Raw genomic sequence first — 22494 nt, forward strand, 5'->3', positions numbered from 1 at the left:
ATTATCCACTGGACTAAGTGAAGTAAACAAATAAAAGGAGATAAATGTATTATTCCCAAGAGCACTAAATATATCTGCAGTAAAAGTAAATAAAGGACCTAAGTGGTAGTTCTTGTGACTTGACAGAGTTTGGAAAAAAGACTGCGTTGTGTTTCACGCAGCAATATGGTATCGCACAGCAGCTGAAAGTTGTCCCTGCTGTGTTTGGTTCATTTAATCTGTTAGATGTTTCTAACGGGGTACGTCTGTAATACAGGGATATCACAGATTGCGTACTAAGCCTGTGGTGTGTTTTCTCACAGCAAACTTTGGTTACACTCTGATCATTTTGTATTAAAAAGTCACGGTAGATAGAACATATTAGGGACCCAACTGAGGTATCAGTAGAGAACTAAAAAGGGCAGTTCTAGAAGCTCGTAAAGGCCGGTAGGGCCTCATTCACTGTCGGAAAAATAGCAGATCTACAAGCTCGTAAGGGCCGGTAGGGCCTCATCACTAAGCGGAAAAATAGCTCAAATTGGCCAGGTTAAGTACATTTTACTTCAAGTTTAAGTAGTATGTATCAAGAAATGTATAAGCGCAATACAGGAAATAAAATTAGTCATTCTTCTGTTTATAATGCAGTAAGTTGGTGGAGTTCCGGTCAAATTACAAACATTACACAGCCCTTTAGGTTGCACCAAATGCATGATCCCAGATTTAGTGTCCCAATATGGAGGGGGGTGTGTTGAATATGAATCAGACAGGCCTGAAGCATATAAGCATTTTATCAAACTAATGAGTCCATAATGGAATTGACTCAGGTAAGACAGGATATATTTTAAGCGAGTCAGCCTGGGAGGCCAGGTCAGATTCAAGATGTGTCAGCCTGAGGTCAGTTCATATGCTAGGTGCAGTCAGGAGGCACCATATGTGTACATTTCTCATACAACTACACTCACCGACACACTAAAAGGAAGTGGAAAGTTAGTCAACATTTATGTTCAAATTACAAACAAATTACAAACTGCCACATTCAAAAAATATATATACCCAGGGTATTCAAAATATTTATCGTTCCCATTTTTGTCACATCTAAAAGCTGAATCAGCCCATGCAGCCGGCACCCAGCCAGCACGAACTCCATGCTGAAAGTCAATGCGAGAATATGGACCTGTCCTTTTTGTGCCAAGAGAGGTTTTGGCACTGAACTTTGGGGACATGGGGTTCGGGGGACACATGGATGTCATGCGATGGTTTGTGTGTTGAGCACACACGCGATTGAACTGAACAATGGCATGGGGTTCGGGGGACACATGGATGTCATGCGATGGTTTGTGTGTTGAGCACACACGCGATTGAACTGAACAATGAACCTGGACCTTTTCTTTTTGTACTAAGAGAGGAAGCAGAATGACATTTTGTGGAGTTTTACCACTGAACATTTGTTTGCACTGAACTTTGGAGTGTTTTGTGCCTGGGGGACACATGGATGTCATGCGTTTTTTGTGTGTTGAGATCACACTAAATTGAACAATGAACATTTGTTGTTTTTGCATGTCACTTCTGCATGTCACTTCCATCACGTGACCACAGGAAGTGGGTTGGTCATATCTACAGCAACATCGGAGTAATATGTGGAATGGGAAGGTTAAATATTTATTTTACCAGTTTTATGTGGAATTAGGAAAAATGTGGCAAGTTTTTTTTCACATTTAGAGTTAGAACAGCTCAGAGGCACATACTAATGTGCACACGCACACACACAGAAAGATAGACAACAGGGTGTTTAGTCTAGTAAGAGTCCTGTTTCAAAGGGAGGTGTGCGTGTACATACGGCAGATACGTGTGTGCATCAGGGTAGATTTGACATTTTTAGTTGTATTAAAAGTCAATAAGCCAAGTATAAGAATGACTTAAAGTTATAGTAAGGGCTAATTCATCCTTTAGACCAGAAGTGTTGGTGCAATTTATAAGCTCAGCTGTAATCCATTTGGAATGGAACTCCGCCGGTATAAGTGTAAAATGAAATAAAACCAATACTGTATAGATCCTAGGCCCAGTAAAGTAATTGTGTCCCAGGGTTAGTCCAACTTTAGTCCTATAACGTCCGGATAAGTAAGTGCAAATGTGGAGACTAGGGACAATAGAAAAGTTTAAATTATGACCACAACATGTGGACAATAGACAGTGTTTTAAAATGTAATGCAGTGCTGCAACACAGCACGCACCCTATATAACAGATACCGGTAGGTCCCAGTCAGTAGATACACCTGTTAAGGAGCAGATATGCTCACGAATAAATCGATCAGTGACAGACGATTAGGGAAGGGGATTGGGCTCCCCTGAACCTACGTAGTCGTCAACAGGGGACGGTGGAATCGCAAGATTCCGAGGGCACGTTAAAGACGTCATATAGTGCTGGGGAGAGCTACTGAAGGCCTCCGTGTCTGATGAAGGGTGAATCAACACCCTACCGTGGTATCCTCTAGTCAGCGCACTTGTCGGCAGTAACTCACAGGCGATGCGTGGTACGTGGGCGACAGCCCACACCTAGCAGAGGGTTCGTACGAGACGGCCTCTGTGAATAGGCAAGCCCAGGGAAAACGGTCAAAGTTCGAATAGCCCATAGCTAAGTGGGATTCGGATCAGACCGTCGGGTTCCTCCTGGGTGACTAATCATCACTACGGGACCAAGGAGCTCGCGATCGACTGGGTCTCTGGCCGGTCGGGTCACATATGGCATTAAGTCCAAGCCAGTTGCTTGAAAGATAGAACTGGTGGCTGCCGTGCTCGGCTCAATGTTCAGTCAGGCCACGGTAAGCTGAAAGCGAATGAGTTAATAGGCGAGCCGTGCTCTTTGTGATCGGCTGCCTTTGAAAAGAAGGAGCCGGGAAGCAAGGAGGCTTGAGTTCTCTGTCCAGGGTTGCCTGGGGGGAGACCTCAGGCGGAAAGGGGTCCAGCCCGGGATTGCGCCCTTTCACAGGGAAGTCCAAAGGACCATAAGCGTTTGTTTTGGTGTTTTGGGACAAGGTTATTAAGTTTAGACAAAATAGGGGTGCAAGTTCTGTGTAGTAATATAGTCAGTGCACTAATTTAGGCAACAGGCCTGAAATAATTTGTATTAAACACTAAGTTTGTAGGGGAACCCCAGTTGAGTGAGAGAAGATGTTTTTAGATTTTGGCTGGGCGGGTGCTTCTTTTCATTTCACACATGGACGCATGGTTGTGAAGTTGAGAGAAGCCGTGTGCAGTTCAAATAAATAAGTGGATTTAAATGAAGTGTGAGTCAGCATAGAAAAGGCCAAATTATGAAAGGTCCATCAAGATATAAAGGACCAGAGAAAGAATATGGTCAAAAGAGTCTGAGGTATGGACTGGTGTGGGTGAATTGTTCATTAGATATTTTAGGGGGTCCACCATGAGTAGTCCATTTAATATTCTGTGGTAAAACTACGTTGTGTTTCACAAGCGTGGTTAAGAGTGGACTGTTTAACCCCTAACCCTAATATATTTCTATTTTCACAGAAACACACAGGAATGCAGTCATGCTGAACCAGGACCTGCGTCATGCTGAATAACTATCATTCATGTTTCTATCTCCCCAAACGCCATTTTTGATGAAATGTGCCTGTGTAATTGTCTTGCAAAGAGGGCAAATACTTGATGAAATGTGCCTGTGTAATTGTCTTGCAAAGAGGGCAAATATTAATTTTATTTGCATGTGCAAGTGTGACGCAAATGGTCTGAAAGAACAAATTAACCCATAACAATGAGTGTCTGTGATTGTGGGAGAAGGCCCTGTTAGCTTATCTACTGTTGTGAGAACACAGAGCTCTGTAGAAATTGTTTACACAGAGCAGGTGGGCAGACACGAGGCGGAGGTGCAGAAGGCACCAGTAGCCTATCATGGGAAATTCATGTAAGTATTAGACACGTCACATGCTAGAAAAATATACATTTAGAAATTTTAAATGTAGTATTATGCTCCTTGGATGGGTGATTGATTGATTGGCGGAATATTGATGAAGTAAAACCAATATGGTATTAGAAGCTCCCAAGCACACACACACAGTATGCGTGTGTTTCTTTGTTTTGTTTGGGGGGGGGGAACCCAGTGCTGTTCAGTTTTGTCCACAGGAGACGGACAGCAGACGGGAAAATACAGAAATTGAGTGGGTTTCCAGCCCCAGTACTGGTGTACACCAGGTCCAGAAGGCCTAAGCGTTCAGCCGGGGAAAGGAGATCGCCTCGGGCATAGAACAGCAGGGCCAGACCACGGCCTACACCGGACGCCACAGCACAGCAGGGCCTGCGCACGGCCTACAGCATAAGCGATCACATTGCTACTGCAGACCGTAGGTCTGCAAGAGGGCCAAACCACCACGGCCTACACCGGACCAGGAGGGTCTGTGTCGGCCCAGACCACAGTGACGCAAGTGTGCCATTTGAACAACGTCCTATGACCATTTTCCAGGTCTTGAACTCATGAAGGAAATAGGAAGTAGTCACATTGTGACGAAGACCTATTTTGCTCAGACTATATGAGACAAGCATGGATACTGATCCTGGATCAGAATGAGCGCGAGATTTGTTCGCGCGCGATGTTTATGGAGTAAGCGGGATGCTATATCATCAACAACGCACGGCCAGGTCTATATGACGCAGTGCGGCCAGGTCCATGCAGAGGCATCCGCACTATCTGATGGATTCGGTACGGGACAATTGCGCGCGGTTGCCAGGATGGAGAACTGTTGCCTGGGTTTTGTGCCATGAACACTATCGGTTCCAGTGACATGGATTAAGAGTGGACTGTTGGTATGTCTTGGACTGCTGGTAGACTGCTGGTATGTTCGTGAACATTTTGGGAGTAGGTTCTTGGACGGTTGGAACCTTTTCAGTTTTGTTTGGACGGAGTTCCTGGACGATTGGAACATGTTCTAACATTTTCTTTTTATTGGATTAATGACTGGTTTCTTGTGTCTCAATGTAAAATACGTGTTTATTTGCTGTCATTACACACTGTCCCTATACATGACACCCACACATTCCCCTGTAGGAAAGAGGGCCTCCAGAGATACGGGAGGCAGGCATACTGCAAGTGTGGAGTGGTATAAAAGAGTGGTTAGATGTAGGGGCAACGGTCAGTTATAAATGTCAGAGATGGTTGCCTTGTTCCAGTCCAGGTAAAGACAGGCTGTACTTCCATCCCAGACCGATCAACAACATGTGCTAGATAAGACATGACGGAGAAGGGTAAGATGTACTGAAGAATAGATCAGATGAGGCTGATCCTGGAGTGTTGATTTAGACACAAAGTAATGTTGCTAAGTGTTAAGTGATCAGGGATCTGAAGATGATATTAAGTGTATATTTTAATGTACCCTTTCCTATACCCACGTCCATCTTCCTTGTCCCGTCCCAAACTGTCCTTAGTAATTTTCAAATTGTGTATATGTTGTATATTATATAGTATATATTATATATTGTATATATTGTTGATTCCTTCCCGTCTTTTCTTTCTGTGTTTCCTATTTATATCTCTCTCTCTCTCTCTACACCTATGTCTGTGTTTCAAGTGTACAATCAGGTAGCGTGCGCGTGCTTGCTCAGAGATTAATCAATGATTATTGATTAAGAGATCACATTAAATGAAGAGAGGCTTGATACAATTTCCCTGGCGGAGCCCAGGTTTTTCGGTATCAATACGTGATTGTACACTTTTCCGCATTATAAATACAGCATCAGAGTAAGTTGTCCTTTCATGACAAAAGAGTGGACTGTTGTGATATACAACAGTTGTGTACTGAGAATTGGTACTGGTACGATAGCAATGTACTTATATGCATGCACTGTCTGATCTGTAACATACTTTAGCTGTGTTAGAGCACGCTGAAGGCCGTGCTGCAGGCAGTGAATTGTGATGTCTAGGCTGTGACGTCATTAGGACATGAAGTATCATATGTAATAAACCTTGTGAACGTTTTAATGTGACCAAGTCTCGTGTCATGTTAATCCCAAAAGCCCAGTAGCCCAACACTTTAATAAAATGGGCCATGCCGTGGCATCGCTCCGGTATGTGGGCATAGAGAGGGTGCAGCTACCACGGAGAGGTGGAGATATCCACAACCTCCTCTTAAGAAGGGAGGCATATTGGACCTACACCCTCCGCACCCTACAACCCCATGGACTAAATGAGGACTATGAGTTATCTGCCTTCCTGTAAATAGTGAGCAAGGACTTAACAATCAGATTCCCCTGTGTGAACTGAACTACATGTTGACTCTGTATTCTTTTTGATATTTATTTATCTATTTATACTTATTATTTAAGACTTTGGGTCTTGTGAAGTATACTTCTCGTTACTTGTCTTTTATCAGGGTCGTCCACTTTAAATTAAATTTATCTTGATGGCTTTACTGGCCGATGTCCAGAGAACCATTGATTGATCTTGAATGCTAGCCTTCAGGTGTCTCTTACCTGTTCCCTTTGATATTGTTCTGACTGATTAACACTATTTTGGAGCAGACTGCCCAAACTGTAAACTACTTTTGGTACCAAAAGCTTTTTAAATCTTAAAACTAAAAACAAACAAAAAATGCAAAATCTAATATATAAAAAATATTTAAAAAATGTATTTAAAAAATACTAAAACAGTCTGTAACAAGCAAAAAACCAGCAAGTTTTATTGAAATTGTTCTTTTGGAAACTGTGTTGCCTTATTGTAAACTTGCTTGATGTGGTGGTTATTCATGTTCATATTGATTGTCATGTCACTTATTGGTGTTAGTGAATCACCTGCCCATGCAGTCGTCATCAGTCACGTGATGTGACGACTAGGTTTAAAAGGGAGTTGTCACATATACTGCCGATTATCACCTGATGAAGGCCGTTCACGGCCGAAACGTCGTGTTATATTTATGGTGTTTTGAATAAAAAACAAACACCTTGGAGCAAACCTGTGTGCGGACTCTCTTCTCTTCACTGTATGTACCTTATTAGTCCAGCACCAGACAGGAACTGGATGTGCGCTAGCCACCTACCTTTTTATACTAGTTATCAACTATTGCTGCAGCACTCCACCACGAAGACTCCTACTGAAAACTACCCTACCACCTCAGGATGGAAGAACAAAGGACCCATGGGCCTAAAGACAATTAAGGTAACACATTCCAATTCTCTACGGAGGAAATAGAACGGATCGTATGGAAAGAGTCACTGTTTGACCAGGAACCCATTGGCAGTAACACGGAAACGACCATGATCAAAACACTGAAAAAACTGTATACACAGGAAACAAGCGCATTCCTGCATGGTCTCACTCTCAGCGACTATTTACGTAACAAGAGGATCCCCAGAGGACTTCGCATACAAAAAGCCCCAACACTGGGCAGAAACAACGAGAAGTTTTGCGACAGATGGTGCGAGATTTTAAATAAGTGTTCCTTTGATCTTATGGCTCTAGTGATTCAGGAGGAAACTGAACAATTAGAACGCACCCGTGAAGAAATAAAAACAGCCACACAAGAGCTCACCGCAGCTGTCCCAGACAAACAGAAACTGGACGAGATCCACGCTACACTCCAGGAGCATAAAGCCAGAGTAGAGCAAAGAAACCGAACCGAGAAACGGGACAAGTACATGAATAACGAGAAAGATTACGCTTCAAACTATGTTTACTTCTGGAGATCCGGAAAACAACGCAACGCCGCCACCACCACCCCGACGACGGATGTCGAGGGAACGCACCATGAACAAAGAGAACAGAGACCGCGGCTCGGTACCGAGTGGACCTCCAACTCCTCCCTGGATTCCCACGCCAGCACACAATCCACCGAGCACCACCATCGTTTTTTAGGCAACGCCAGAGGACACCGAGGCCGCCGACGAGGACGGGGTGCAGGAGGGGGAAGAAGAAGAAGAGACTGGCATTCCCCACCATTGACCCGCAGCCAGACACGGTCATAAACATATCCACAAGGTCAGTCACAGATATCGAAATTGCAGCTCTATGCAAAGGTCTCTCTTTTGTACCCACGACTACATGCAACAGTTTTGAAACTCATATAGACTTGAACAAGTTTTTCAGATCACTCAGGCTGACAGAGTTTTTTAACAAACCCAACAACACTGGGCATGAACCAACCCGTACTAGTGAACATGACACCGGTACCATAGATGAGACTAACTCGACCACTGTGGCGACCCCTAAGAATGTGTTTCGTCCAAAATCCAAATTTATACCTTATAAAGGAAGGAATGCGTCCCTTGATACTTACTGCCGCCTGGTGGAAAGAGACGTATATGTAGCTCTCAACAAGAGACAAGAACAGAGAATCCACAACAATATGACAAAAGCTGAAAGAGAGGCCCTTAAGGATCTAAAAAATGACACAACAATCATCATTAAACCTGCAGATAAAGGGGGAGCCATAGTTCTACAAACTGTTCAGAACTATGAAGGAGAGATTGAGAGACAATTACAGGACTCAGATTTCTACCAAAAACTGACAAAAAATCCCTCCACAGAGTTCAAAAAGACCATCCATGGCAAACTACAAGAACTACTGGACAAGGGAGACCTCAACAAAAACGAGCATGATTTCATGAAGGTAATGCACCCCAGAATTCCAGTGTTCTATACATTGCCTAAGATTCACAAGTCATTACAGAACCCCAAAGGCCGACCCATAGTTTCATGTATTGGATCACTGACTGAAAATATATCTTCTTTTGTAGACCACCATCTCAAACCCAGTGTTGCCGGACTACACTCATACATCCGGGACTCCGGTGATTTCCTCCAGAAACTCCAGGAGATCGGACCTGTAAGTGAAAATGACTTCCTAGTCACCTTCGATGTAGAAAGTCTATATACAAATATCCCTCACCAAGGAGCCCTAGAGGCTATCAAATATTTTCTAGAACTACGACCCAATGACAACCCTCCCAACACTAATTGTATCCTCGATCTGACGGCTGTGGTTATGCAACACAACTACTTTTTATTCAAAGATACTTTTTATCTACAGAGGGTGGGCTGTGCGATGGGCAGCAAAATGGCCCCACAGCTAGCCAACATATACATGGGACTATTTGAAAACAAGTTCATATTGAACCCAGTAAATCCGTTCCACAAACTAGTCAAGTTCTACAAACGCTTTATCGATGACATCTTTATTGTATTCTCAGGCACAAAAGAGGACCTTGCCAACTTCCATGGCTACCTCAACAGCCGCAATGAGCATCTTCGTTTCACAGTGGACGTAGACAAAAGTGAGTCTAACTTCTTGGATATCAAGATAGTCAAAGTAGGCAATACACTCACCACCAACCTATATTGCAAACCAACTGGTCGTAATACTCTCCTCCGTTGTGACTCTTATCATCCCACAGCCCTGAAAAGGAGCCTACCCATCAGTCAGTTCAACAGAGTGCGAAGAATATGCAGCACAGAGGAAGCTTATGAGGAACAGTGTCAACGCATGTCAGTAAGGTTCACACAGAGAGGATACCCAGACCAATGGACCCAGGAGGCTAAAGACAAGGTTAATCATATCTCTCAGACAGAGTGTCTTAGTACAAAAACCAAAACCAAATCACAAAAGAAAAGACCCATGTGCTTCTTGACTTACTCTCCACAGGGAAAAGAAATTGATAACATCCTAAACAAACACTGGCACATAATCCAATCTGACAACGCCTTTAAATCAGCGTATGAAGGACCACCACAGATAGTATACAAAAGGGCACCAAACATCAGATCGATGTTGGTGAGATCGGATCATAATCCCCAAACACCTCGTACTTTCTTGGACAAAAATGTCCTTACAGGCAATTTCAAATGTGGATCCTGTGCACAGTGTAACTTCACCACCAGATGTGACACGTTTAACCATCCACATACAGGCAAGGCCACTAAAATCAGAGGAACAATTACGTGCTCAACCACAAACGTTATATACATGTTGACATGCCCATGTGGCCTCTCATACGTGGGACAAACCAGTAGAGCCCTAAAAACACGTATTAGTGAACATAGATCCAACATCAGAAACACCAATCCCAAAAGCCCAGTAGCCCAACACTTTAATAAAATGGGCCATGCCGTGGCATCGCTCCGGTATGTGGGCATAGAGAGGGTGCAGCTACCACGGAGAGGTGGAGATATCCACAACCTCCTCTTAAGAAGGGAGGCATATTGGACCTACACCCTCCGCACCCTACAACCCCATGGACTAAATGAGGACTATGAGTTATCTGCCTTCCTGTAAATAGTGAAAAGGACTTAACAATCAGATTCCCCTGTGTGAACTGAACTACATGTTGACTCTGTATTCTTTTTGATATTTATTTATCTATTTATACTTATTATTTAAGACTTTGGGTCTTGTGAAGTATACTTCTCGTTACTTGTCTTTTATCAGGGTCGTCCACTTTAAATTAAATTTATCTTGATGGCTTTACTGGCCGATGTCCAGAGAACCATTGATTGATCTTGAATGCTAGCCTTCATGTGTCTCTTACCTGTTCCCTTTGATATTGTTCTGACTGATTAACACTATTTTGGAGCAGACTGCCCAAACTGTAAACTACTTTTGGTACCAAAAGCTTTTTAAATCTTAAAACTAAAAACAAACAAAAAATGCAAAATCTAATATATAAAAAATATTTAAAAAATGTATTTAAAAAATACTAAAACAGTCTGTAACAAGCAAAAAACCAGCAAGTTTTATTGAAATTGTTCTTTTGGAAACTGTGTTGCCTTATTGTAAACTTGCTTGATGTGGTGGTTATTCATGTTCATATTGATTGTCATGTCACTTATTGGTGTTAGTGAATCACCTGCCCATGCAGTCGTCATCAGTCACGTGATGTGACGACTAGGTTTAAAAGGGAGTTGTCACATATACTGCCGATTATCACCTGATGAAGGCCGTTCACGGCCGAAACGTCGTGTTATATTTATGGTGTTTTGAATAAAAAACAAACACCTTGGAGCAAACCTGTGTGCGGACTCTCTTCTCTTCACTGTATGTTAATCTCTTCTCCCGGGCCGGCCTGTCTGTCTGTCCGCCGCCGAACCATGGAAATGCCAACCGGGTCGTCACACACCAGAACCAGATGAGGGTCCAATACGTAGAATACAGCTTATCATTACAACATTTACAACACCACTCCATGGCAAAATGGTCCAGGAAATCACTACATGCATTCAAAATGTTATCTGTCAATTTCCTCGACACGTTTGATTGCGCAAGCCAGACAACGAGCAAAAAAGCAAAGTGACATTGCTCAGAGCTCAAATTCTGAAATGCTAGACGAGACTCTGTGTAATGAACAGCCAGAGGGGCCATCACCAAAGCGCCTGCGTTCATCCGTGGGTGGGCGTCTACATGACAAATCAAAATGTGTGTGGTGCAATCAGGGTGTGGACATGAGGCATCCAGATAGAACAAATAACCTGTTGAGAATCAGTACACATTCAGGATGGTGCTCCTTCAAGCGCCACACAGTCCTCATAAAAGATGACGAGCTGAGAAACCGTCTCACACGACTCATTCAGTCAACGTCAGCACTGTCGGATCCTTTTGCAAATGACATCATGTACCACAAACCGGTTACACACCGGCATTCCGACGCATCGCCATTCCGATCATTGACTTCTATTGATCGGAATGGCGGGGTTTCTCCCCTTTGGTTAAGACCCCGCCACTCCGACGATTAAACACATCGCTATTCCGAACCCTATTGATCGGAATGGCGGGGTTTCTCCACTTTGGGAAAGACCCCGCCACTCCGACCCCCCCCCCCCCCCGCCTCCGATACGTACATCAATCCAGCCCCCCCACCACCCCACTCCGTGCATGTGCGTGGGGAGGCGGCCTTTTTTCCGTACGGTCGAGATGTCTGTCTGACGGACAGACTCTATCTCTATTAATATTATTATTATTATATTATTATTATTATTATTATTATTATTATTATACTGATGACAGAGTATGATTCCCGGACAGCGAGTCTTCTTCAATGATCGATAAGATATTATATAGCCTGCATGCTGCGTAACCTCAAAGCAGTCACGTAGGCCTACGTGTTGCCCTGCAGTGGGAATATTAAAATGCAATAATATAATGCTTGTCACATATATTTTATTATAAACATTGTCATCATCATCATCATCATTGTTGTCATCATATTATTATTATTTGTATTATTAGTTGTTGTTGTTGTTATATAGGCCTAGGCTATGATTCTTGTTATTGTTGTTATTTTCAATCTTCCTTGTGAATAGGCTACTAATCCAATATTTTCATGTTATCTTACTTGTGAGTAGTAGGCCTATCTAATGCGCAGCCTTAAGCCTATCTTCCACACCCAAAAGGAGTGCGAACCCGGAGTGCGAACCCGGTCTCTCTTTTAGGACTGATTCTAATGGAAAAAAGGAGGACACGATTTGAACTCTCTCTCACTCTAACAGATCACAGACACGCACTGCCCAGCTCGCTTTAAAGCCCATGACTAGAGAGAGACTTATTGCATAGCCCACTGTGGTAGAATAGTGAAGTGCATCGCTCCTTTGCAGGACTTGTCGACAACCATACAAACGTTTTTGAACAACGCTTATATATCCACCCATGGTGCAGACCACAAGACGTGAATGTAGCTGCATTCTGCAATGCATTATACGGCATAACTTTGCGCGGCGGCGCATACTAAAAATAAAAAGCTAACATTCGAATCTGTACATATGGCCTATATGTGTCGATAGCTTGTAAATCTGTTATTTTTTCCAGCATGTTAACTTAAAACATTGAAATGTGCTGGCTTGTAGAGGGTACTGTATGAATAAGCAAAATCCGTTACTTAGTAGGAACGAACAAACCAACAGCCATGCAGCTTAAAGATGCTCAGAGAGGAATCTCAACATAAGTGGATTTCATAATGTGCAGTATAGGCCTACATGTGTCATAATAATTAGTAAATCAGTGTACACAATCTGAAGAAAACCCTGGAGACTGACATTCAGTATAGGTTAATAAAGATCAAATATATGGACTGTACAGTGCAGTACACATCGCTGATACACCTTTAGGCTTATGCTGCATAATATAACAAAGGCCTACACAGTGTGGCACATATAGGACTTCACAGAGCGCTTCCACTTTTCACCGTATTTGGTCATCTTTTTCTTTGTTTCCCTTCTGGTGCGCAAGTCAAATTTACTATAGGCCTACCTATGTTGCAATGACGTGGTGACGTGGGCACATAATTGAAGACACACACACAGTCACACACGCAACAGATATGTCCAGCATGTAATTATGCATACAAGTTCAGTTTTGCTAAGAAGCAAAGAATTACAGCCAGTTCAGATTTTTTATATGTGTATGAGACAACATTAAACGATAGAGCCTACACTGTTCAAAAATTGACATGCAGCCTACAGTGGGAATATATGAAATTAAGTGGGCTGTCCTATCAAAGTATCAATCATAGAAGAAGGCACTTTCCCGGAATTATTCAGCTTCTCGCTCTCTCGCTGTGCGCAAGGCAGCCTCCCTTTACATAATTACATTCCTCACCGGTTCCGAAAAAAAACGGAATCTCTCTATTCCAGATGGCAGACAAAGCAAGAATAAGTAATAACAGGCGAGACAGATGTAGGCCTACATCATGTATAAGTTTATTTGTATTTAATAAAAGGATAGAAATATGACCTGTATTAAAAAAAAAAAACTTTTGACTTTGACACACACACGACACGCACACATGTACGCACGAGCAAATGGAGTGAACGCCCGGAGGGTGCGGGTGTCCTGCAGGGATGCCTGGACTCATTATAGCCTACGTATGCAGTCAATTATTATTATTTTCTCTCTCGTGCGCTGTCATGTCACATGTCATCCTGACCGTGCCGTTTGCTTTCATGGACAGATGAACAGCCGAGACAGATCTTTATTTAATGTAATAAATGGTCGGATTAATAGGCCTATGCTTCGACAAAGGTGAGAATTGGCACGCGCGCGCGCGCGCGCGCGCGCGCGCACACACACACACACGTGCGCCTTTCCCTGTGCGTTGGCGGTGTTTAAATTCCGGAGGGGGGGGGGTGATTGTGTAGCCTACGTTTCGGACGCCGTTTCGGAGGGTGGGGTGCTTGGTGGGGGCTGGGGGAGGCGGGGTTGTGTGTTGGGTCGGAATGGGGGTGCGTCGGAATGGGGGTGCGTCGGAATGGGGGTGTGTCGAAATGGGGGGGAGTCGGAACGGCGATGCGTCGGAATGCCGCTCTGTTCCCCCACAAACCCTGTTGGATGAAGTATATCCACAATACAATCTTCAAGCCAGATGATGCAATGCACCTCCAGAATGTGTCCCTCTTAGAGGCAAAGAACCTCTTCTTTAGACAGAGAGAGAGACAGAGAGATCCGTTCACTGCAGTCCCTTTTATCAGACAACAAACTAATTATTAGTTAATTTGGCTATGCAGTGGGCGATGTCAAATCATCTTATGTCAAGGGTCTGCTCATTAATGAGTATCAAGATAGAATTGGCTTCAAAGATAGAGCTCAACTTAATAAAAGTGACTGGGTCTATGATGTTGGGGGAGGAGGTAACTACATTGAGGCTGCAGTGTCATCCCTTGGCATCAGCGATGAGCAGCTTCTACAGAACTTGGCACCACGGCTATCAAAGAAGATAAAAGACACTCCTATTGTCCCTTGGCCCCCACGCATTGATCATCTTGAGGAAGGCGAACAGTTGTGTGAGATGCTGTTGAAGCTGTTGACATGGCTAAAACAGCCAGAGAGAAAAACTGCTGACCTCAGCCCAGCCACACTCAGTCTGGCCTCGATGATCACCTACCACATCACTGGACAGCGTACTACGACTGTCATCAACCTGGGTGTAAATGTCCATGGCATGACCAGGAGTAAAGATCTGGTACAAACTCTGCACAAGAGAGGTGTCTGCATCAGCTATGCAGATACTCTGCTCCTTTATGACCACTGGGCTCTCAAGGATGTAGAGACATCAGCAACCTGCCCACTGGAGATTGCCGATGGTAAGCCAGCCATTGTAATCATTGACAATGATGACTTCAGGATTGATACCTTAACAGGCAACTCAACAGGAGCCCATCGAACAAATGTCATGTACGTGCAGCCAGAGATTTATGAAAATAAACCAGACGAAGGTCCTGCTGCAAGACTCGCCAATAAGAAGGACATCTCTGCACAGCTGAGGCAGAAGTGTGCTGAGCTGACAAATCAGTACAGATGCCCCCCTGGCAGCAAGAGTGATCCACCCACTCGTCCCAGAGTAGATCCACCAGTGAATGGCACAGCTCCGCAGCGTGCTCGCTCTGTGATACATGCACTGTCTCGCGCAGACAATGATGGTACAAGACCACCATCTAAAGAGCAGCAGGTTCCAGGATACAGTGGTGCCCAGTCCTGCCATCATCCACCACCCAACAAGAGCAAGCCTTACTACCACACAACTTACAATGAACCTCCAAGCAAGTCAGTGGTGCATGACATCATGGTGAAGCTAGTGGAGGCCATGCTCAAGAAGAATATTCCATTCTCCTTTCTCGTTGGTGACATGCCCACCTACAAGACGATTGTTCAGCTCAAGGAAGAGAACACACAAATGTTCAAAGATATCATCCCAATTCTCTGCGCTTTCCACCAGCAGATGTCCTACATCTATGCGATCTACAAGAGATTCAAGGCCTCTGGGATGGCGGATACTCTGGTTGCAGCAGGGTTAATAGTGGAGGGATCTGTCGACCAAGCACTACGAGGGAAGCACTACAGACGGGGTGTGCGCTGCATCATACTCTGGAGAGAGGCTCTAATCCAGAAACGTCTAGCAAAGATTCTGGAGCATGAATCACTGGCAGTGACAGGCTTTTATGGGCATGGGAAGAAGAAGGTGTTGGAGAAGGTGATTATTGATCCTGAGTCAAGAGAGCTCCTGGGACGAGTGAGTCAGAGTCTGGACTTAAATGATGGAGTCAGAGCAGATATGAAGGCATTTGTCCTCTCCATCATTTACGCTGAGAGTCCAAATGTCAGTTGTGGGCAGGCCAGGGCTTCCAAGTGGCACCAACTGAAAAAAAAGTGTACAATCCGTCTCCCACCTGATGAGGACTCTTTGGATCTTCACTTGAAAAGGACAAACTACCTAACGTATTGTCAGCTCCATTACAACCTGCAAGAGCATCCTTCTCCCATTGGTCACGGCTGGGAACTAGTGAATGGGAAGTGCCGGCCAGTGCGTCACACCCTTCCACCCTTGCCCCAGCAGCTCACACCTCATGTCTGTTCAGATGAGAGTAGTGGTGATGAAGAGAGCAGTCAGTGTGGAGAATCAACAGATTCAGATGAAGAGTAATTCCAGCTGATCTGAGCGAGCGGGAAGGGTTGTAGGGCCGGATCATGCCTTAGGTATGGAGGGGCCATACCTTTGATTGCTTTATAGGCCAGTTATAGGTCAGTTTTCTCTGCCTTCACCCTTATTTCCTTTGTTTGTTTTCCTTAAAATAAAAAAGAAAAAAACTCCCTTGTGACTGTTCACCTTGTCGTGGTAAGGGAGCTTGTGTACCTCATTGAACTCTGAGAGCTATGCCGGTAGGAGGTGACTCCGGACAACCGGACAGGGCGAGGGCGAGAGGTCAGACAAAGAACAGTCAAATGACCTTTCTTTAGCATGGAAAGCATTTAGAAGAAAAAAATGTCAATGACCACTGCAGAGTGTGGACAACTGGTGGAAACTGCAGCCAGGGCTAATGACATTATCAAAGTGAACCGGGGTGACCATGTCAGCTTGCCTCTCCCCTGTGTAGGCCTACTAGTAATTGTACTGTTCATAACTTAACTCAACATGAGAATATATTTCATTCAAGCCTAAAATAAAGTGTTTCTGACGATTTTGAAAAATTGACCTTTTGGAGCTAAAAATCGGCAGCCATCTTGAATTTGAAGGTGTAAAATTGGTCAAATCAATAAAATGACATCAATTATGAATTCCCTGACCCAAATAATGTCAGAAATCATGTACTGTGCAGCATTGTAGGCCAAACCATTGAAAAGTTAATTTTTAGTATGGATGCCTTTATATCTACGCGGTTGGATTACTGTAATGCCTTCTACGCTGGTTTAAACCAAGCCTCCCTTGCTCGACTCCAGCTAGTCCAAAACTCAGCCGCTCGTCTGCTCACAGGGACTCGCAGACGTGAGCATATCACACCTGTCTTGGCCTCCCTTCATTGGCTCCCTGTCCGCTTCAGAGTGGATTTTAAAATTATTTTATTTGTCTTTAAATCTATAAATGGTCTGGCTCCTCTTTATTTGTCTGAACTTATTGAGGTTTATACTCCTACTAGGTCACTGCGGTCTGAGGGCCAGCTAAACCTCAGGGTCACAAAGAAGACCCGCTTGAAGTCCAGAGGCGACCGAGCCTTTTCAGTTGTAGCCCCCAAACTATGGAACGCACTCCCCTCCCACGTCAAATTGGCCCCCTCCATTGAGACTTTTAAATCTCGCCTAAAGACCCACCTCTATACCTTGGCTTTTAACCCCGCTTGAGTTCCTTCGGTCCTTGTATATGTTTTGTCTCACTGTGATGCTTCTCTGTTGTTATTCTTTAATGTGTCTCTGTTGTTTTCACTGTTTGTACTTTGTTTTCTCGCTGTTGTTTTTCTGTGTGGTAGCTTTAGTGCATTTGTTTTTATTTTTCTCCTGTACAGCACTTTGTAAACTCTGAGTTTTGAAACGTGCTATATAAATAAAGTGGATTGGATTGGATCGATACAATGTCTACACCAAAATAGGTCAACGCTAGCATGTAAATTACACAATTGACACAAGGCATTGCAACATTGTATAATTATGGAATCCCATATTCTTCACTCTTCTAAGGCCAATTCCGCCTGGAAAGCCCCCCAGGCGGCATCAATTCCAGCAGGGTTTCCAGCTGCTGACAAAGGTGTGTCCCCACGTCACGGAGATGTGGGGACAGACCCTTGCCAGCAGCTTTCCCCACTGGAACGAGGAGGGGGTGTTCCGCCAGGAGAGCTTTCAGCTGGTCCAGATCAATGAGGTCCTCCGGGGCGGTTGAAACTGGTTCTGCACAACCATTTTCAACTCTGAGGCGCCAGTCACACCTATCAGACAAGCGTCTTATCAATGTTTTATGGTTTCATCTGTCTTGTCGTTTGTCGCATCAATTGACCACAATGCTTTGCGGAATCTGGGCGGTGCGTGGGCGGTGCGAGGACGTGCGAAAACAGATCCACGTGTTGCCTGTTGTTGTCCTTACGCTGTTAGCTGCGGGACACAGTAGCTAGTAGCTTGTTGGTTGTGTCAACGTGTTGCGTCTCCACTTTATCAGTACCACTACCACAGTAGGTGCCAAGTCTGGCACTGATTCCGTGTGTATGTATATAGCCTCCAGGTACGCAGACTAAGCATGGCATCATTGTGGAAAATTAATATTTTCTGTTAGCAACGACTCCATTATTTTTAATAAAGCGCATCCATTTTACCACAACACACGACTTGCTGCATTTCAGGCTGTTAGCACGGCTCTCTCCTATCTGCAGTCAGACCGTTCAGCGTTACTTCAGGAGAGGAGACGACAGATTGAAGAGTGCATGACACTGCTTTGGCATTGCCAGTGGACACCTCAATGTTAATGTTATTAAAAAAAATGAGAGAAAAAAAAGGGGGGGAATCATAACATTTCATGCCCAAAATGATTGTTTGGGAGCAGTAGCATTTTCAGAAATATAAGTCATGGCTACGACTCTTTCATAATCTCTAGTCCAATGCGCACTGCCCATGCAAACTGAAAACATGTTCATTCATATTAACAGTTTTATTTTATTTTAACAACCAAATCATATGGAATGGTTTGAAGAAACTTCACGGAGTCGACGTGACACCTGAATTATTTGATAGCTTGCATGCAATCTCTTTTGATATGCTACTGTACTGTTTCTGCAGTTTAGAAGTAGCTCCGGTCCATTCTGTCAATGCAGGGTGTGCGTTAGCCCCGCAAGCAGAACCCAAATGTAGTAAAGTTTCTGACACTTTGATTACTTTACACAAGCGACAATCAAATTTCATAAAAGCTTTATGTAGGGTTCCGAGAGGGGCTAGGTGTGCGTGTGCGTGTGTACACGATAAATATCTAGTACATTTGTATATTCACGTACAGTCGTACAAGTAGGCTACACAGCATAGGCACTCAGATCATAACACAGGGCAGAATCATATAAGCATTAGGAGTGAATGATAAAATGCATGCACCTTGAATTATAACGTTTGTTTTAATTTTCTGTTCGGCCACGACGGGCAGGGATTATATTTTCCTGTTGAATTGCTTACTGGAACAGACCAAACTACTTTACTTAACAATAAAATCATTTTCGTTACGAAAGCGCATAGGCTCTTTCCTCTTCCGTGTCTGCACTCTGCAGAAAAAAAACAACAGAGTGTGAAAAGACCGCCCAGTGCAGCGTAACAAATGGACCTTCTCTCCTATTGGTTGGCGGGTAAACCCAACCCTTTTTGTCTTGTCTGAAGTCCCACCCTGTTCTTCAGTTTGTCGCCTACAAAATGTTTTCTGTCTTGTGTCTTGCCCCCCCCCCCCCATGAAACACGTTTGTCTGATGAAACCACGTGACTCCCATTAGAAATTAATTGGGAGCTGTCTTGTCTGATGCTTTTCATCAGACAACCATAAGACGCTTGTCTGATAGGTGTGACTGCGGCCTGACAACGCCCTCCAGCCTGGCGCCCAAGAGGACACCCATCTTTGAACAAAGGTCCTGGAAGTGGCTCAGGTACGCACGGGCCCTCCTGTGCAGCGCCCGGGCCACTTCCACCTTAATTAGCCCCATGGAAAGTATCAGGGAGCTTATTGGGTGCCTGTAGAACGGCGACTGATGTCGGTGTGGCCCATCACAATACAGTTGAACAAAATTTAACTGTACGCCACCGACATCAGCCGGCCTGAATACACCCAACAAGCTCCCTGATATACCTGCCACCCCATGATGGTCAAGAGGGGATTGGGCATTGGCAGCCTCATGCAAGGTGTACGCTGTGTACACACCTTGCTTTGGCTGCCAATGATCCTGTGCAGCCCATACCTTGACCACATAAGGTCGACATTCCCATCCTGGGACTTGATGGTGACTGCCGCGAGGACTGAAATGGCAGTCACGGTAGTCAGCAATTGGGGGTAGATGAGGTCCTGGAGGAGAAAAGGAAATGGGTTTTTGTCGCCCAGCCGGGTCAGAGTGAGCATCACTCTGATCCCGGCTGGGGTCGACACTTCCTTGATTGCCTGGTCCAAAAGTTCTGAGGGAACATAGGGCTGAGGGAACATAGGGCTGAGGGAACATAGGTATGACCCCATGCACCCCCTCCTGGTCTGCTGTTGTTATGCCACTTAACTTTTTTTGGAATTCCAGGGCAAGGGCCTTCTGGAAATTCACACACATGGTCCTTGCCTGCAGAAAGTTGTTTAACTGCCCACTGGGTAGGGTATGGGAGGAGGGGGCAAGGGTCAGGTGAACCTGCCACCCTCCATCCACATACCCTAGGGTGGACCCGTGGACGTTGGACCATTCTCTCTGCAGTGGCTGTCTAATCTTGTTAAGTGGCAGGTGTTTCTTTAAAAATGGCCAGTGGAATGGGTGGCCACTCCTGACACGCTCAGGGACGAATACGTAGTGCATTCGTCCCTGAATTGCATTCAGTTCGGTCAGCTCAACCACCGTCTGTGTCGAACTCAAAGTCGAGACTGTCCTCACAGACAGTGTCGTCGACACAGACGGAGTGGATGGCCACGGCTGCCCCACTTTCTGGCTTGTGGAGGAAGGCCTCCATGTCTCCTTTAAATGGAGCCGACATGTTGGCCATGTTCTGGCTGTTCATTGCAGCCACTTCCTCGTAGCTTTCCATGATTTTTTACTTTGGACTTAAGACTTGTACTTGAATTGAATGAACAACAATTGAATGAACAACAATTCTAAGAACGGGTACTTAGGACTTGTACTTGAATTGAATGAACAACAATTGAATGAACAACAATTGTAAGAACGGGTACTTAGGACGTGTACTTGAATGAACAACAATTGAATTGAATTGTCACACCTTTCAGACAAGCGTCTTATGGTTGTCTGATGAAAAGCATCAGACAAGACAGCTCCCAATGCATTTCTAATGGGAGTCACGTGGTTTGATGAGACAAACGTGTTTCATGGGGGGGGGGGGGGCAAGACACGAGGCATAAAACATTTTGTAGGCGACAAACAGAAGAACAAGGCGGCACCTCAGACAAGACAAAAAGGGTTGGGTTTACCCGCCAACCAATAGGAGAGAAGGTCCGTTTGTTACGCTGCACTGGGCGGTCTTTTCACACTCTGAGTCTGTTGTTTTTTTTCTGCATAGTGCAGACACGGAAGAGGAAAGCCTATGCACTTTCGTATTAATTTAAGTAAAGTAGTTTGGTCTGTTCCAGTAAGCAATTCAACAGGAAAATATAATCCCTGCCCGTCGTGGCCGAACAGAAAATTAAAACAAACGTTATAATTCAAGGTGCATGCATTTTCACTCCTAATGCTTACCGGTATATGATTCTGCCCTGTGTTATGATCTGAGTGCCTATGCTGTGTAGCCTACTTGTACGACTGTACGTGAATATACAAATGTACTAGATATTTATCGTGTACACACGCACACCCAGCATTGACAGAATGGACTGGAGCTACTTATAAACTGAAAAAGTCGCTTGTTTAACGTGCCACGGCTGTGACAGCTAGCAGCTGCAGCTGTCAAACTAGCAACAGGCTAGCTGTAAAACTAGCAACAGGCCAGGGCTGACAGTCCGAATGTCGGCAATCCAGTTAAAAAGCACATCAGTAAAACTGTGTATCCGAACCTTAAAATCCATATGCTGTCTGCAGTGGTTAAAAAACAGGGCTTAAAAAGAGCTTAAAAAGACGGAGCTTCGTCATTGAGCTGCTGCTGTGTTTCAGGGTTGAGCTGCTTAACGTTCGGTGTGCATCGTTCATCGCTGAAACTACGCGACTATATTAAAATTTCAAATACTGTCTCAGCAGAATGATCATATGATTCATATGATTCATATGATTCAAAATCATATGATTTGGTTGTTAAAATAAAATAAAACTGTTAATATGAATGAACATGTTTTCAGTTCGCATGGGCAGTGCGCATTGGACTGGAGATTATGAAAGAGTCGTAGCCATGACTTATATTTCTGAAAATGCTACTGCTCGCAAACAATCATTTTGGGCATGAAATGTTATGATTCCCCCCCTTTTTTTTCTCTCATTTTTTTTAATAACATTAACATCGAGGTGTCCACTGGGCACTGGCAATGCCAAAGCACTCCTGAAGTAACGCTGAACGGTCTGACTGCAGATAGGAGAGAGCCGTGCGCCCAGGCGCCCCATGGCTAACAGCCTGA

The sequence above is a fragment of the Protomyctophum bolini genome, assembly GCF_963924005.1.
Source record: "Protomyctophum bolini genome assembly, chromosome: 3".
NCBI lineage: Eukaryota > Metazoa > Chordata > Actinopteri > Myctophiformes > Myctophidae > Protomyctophum > Protomyctophum bolini.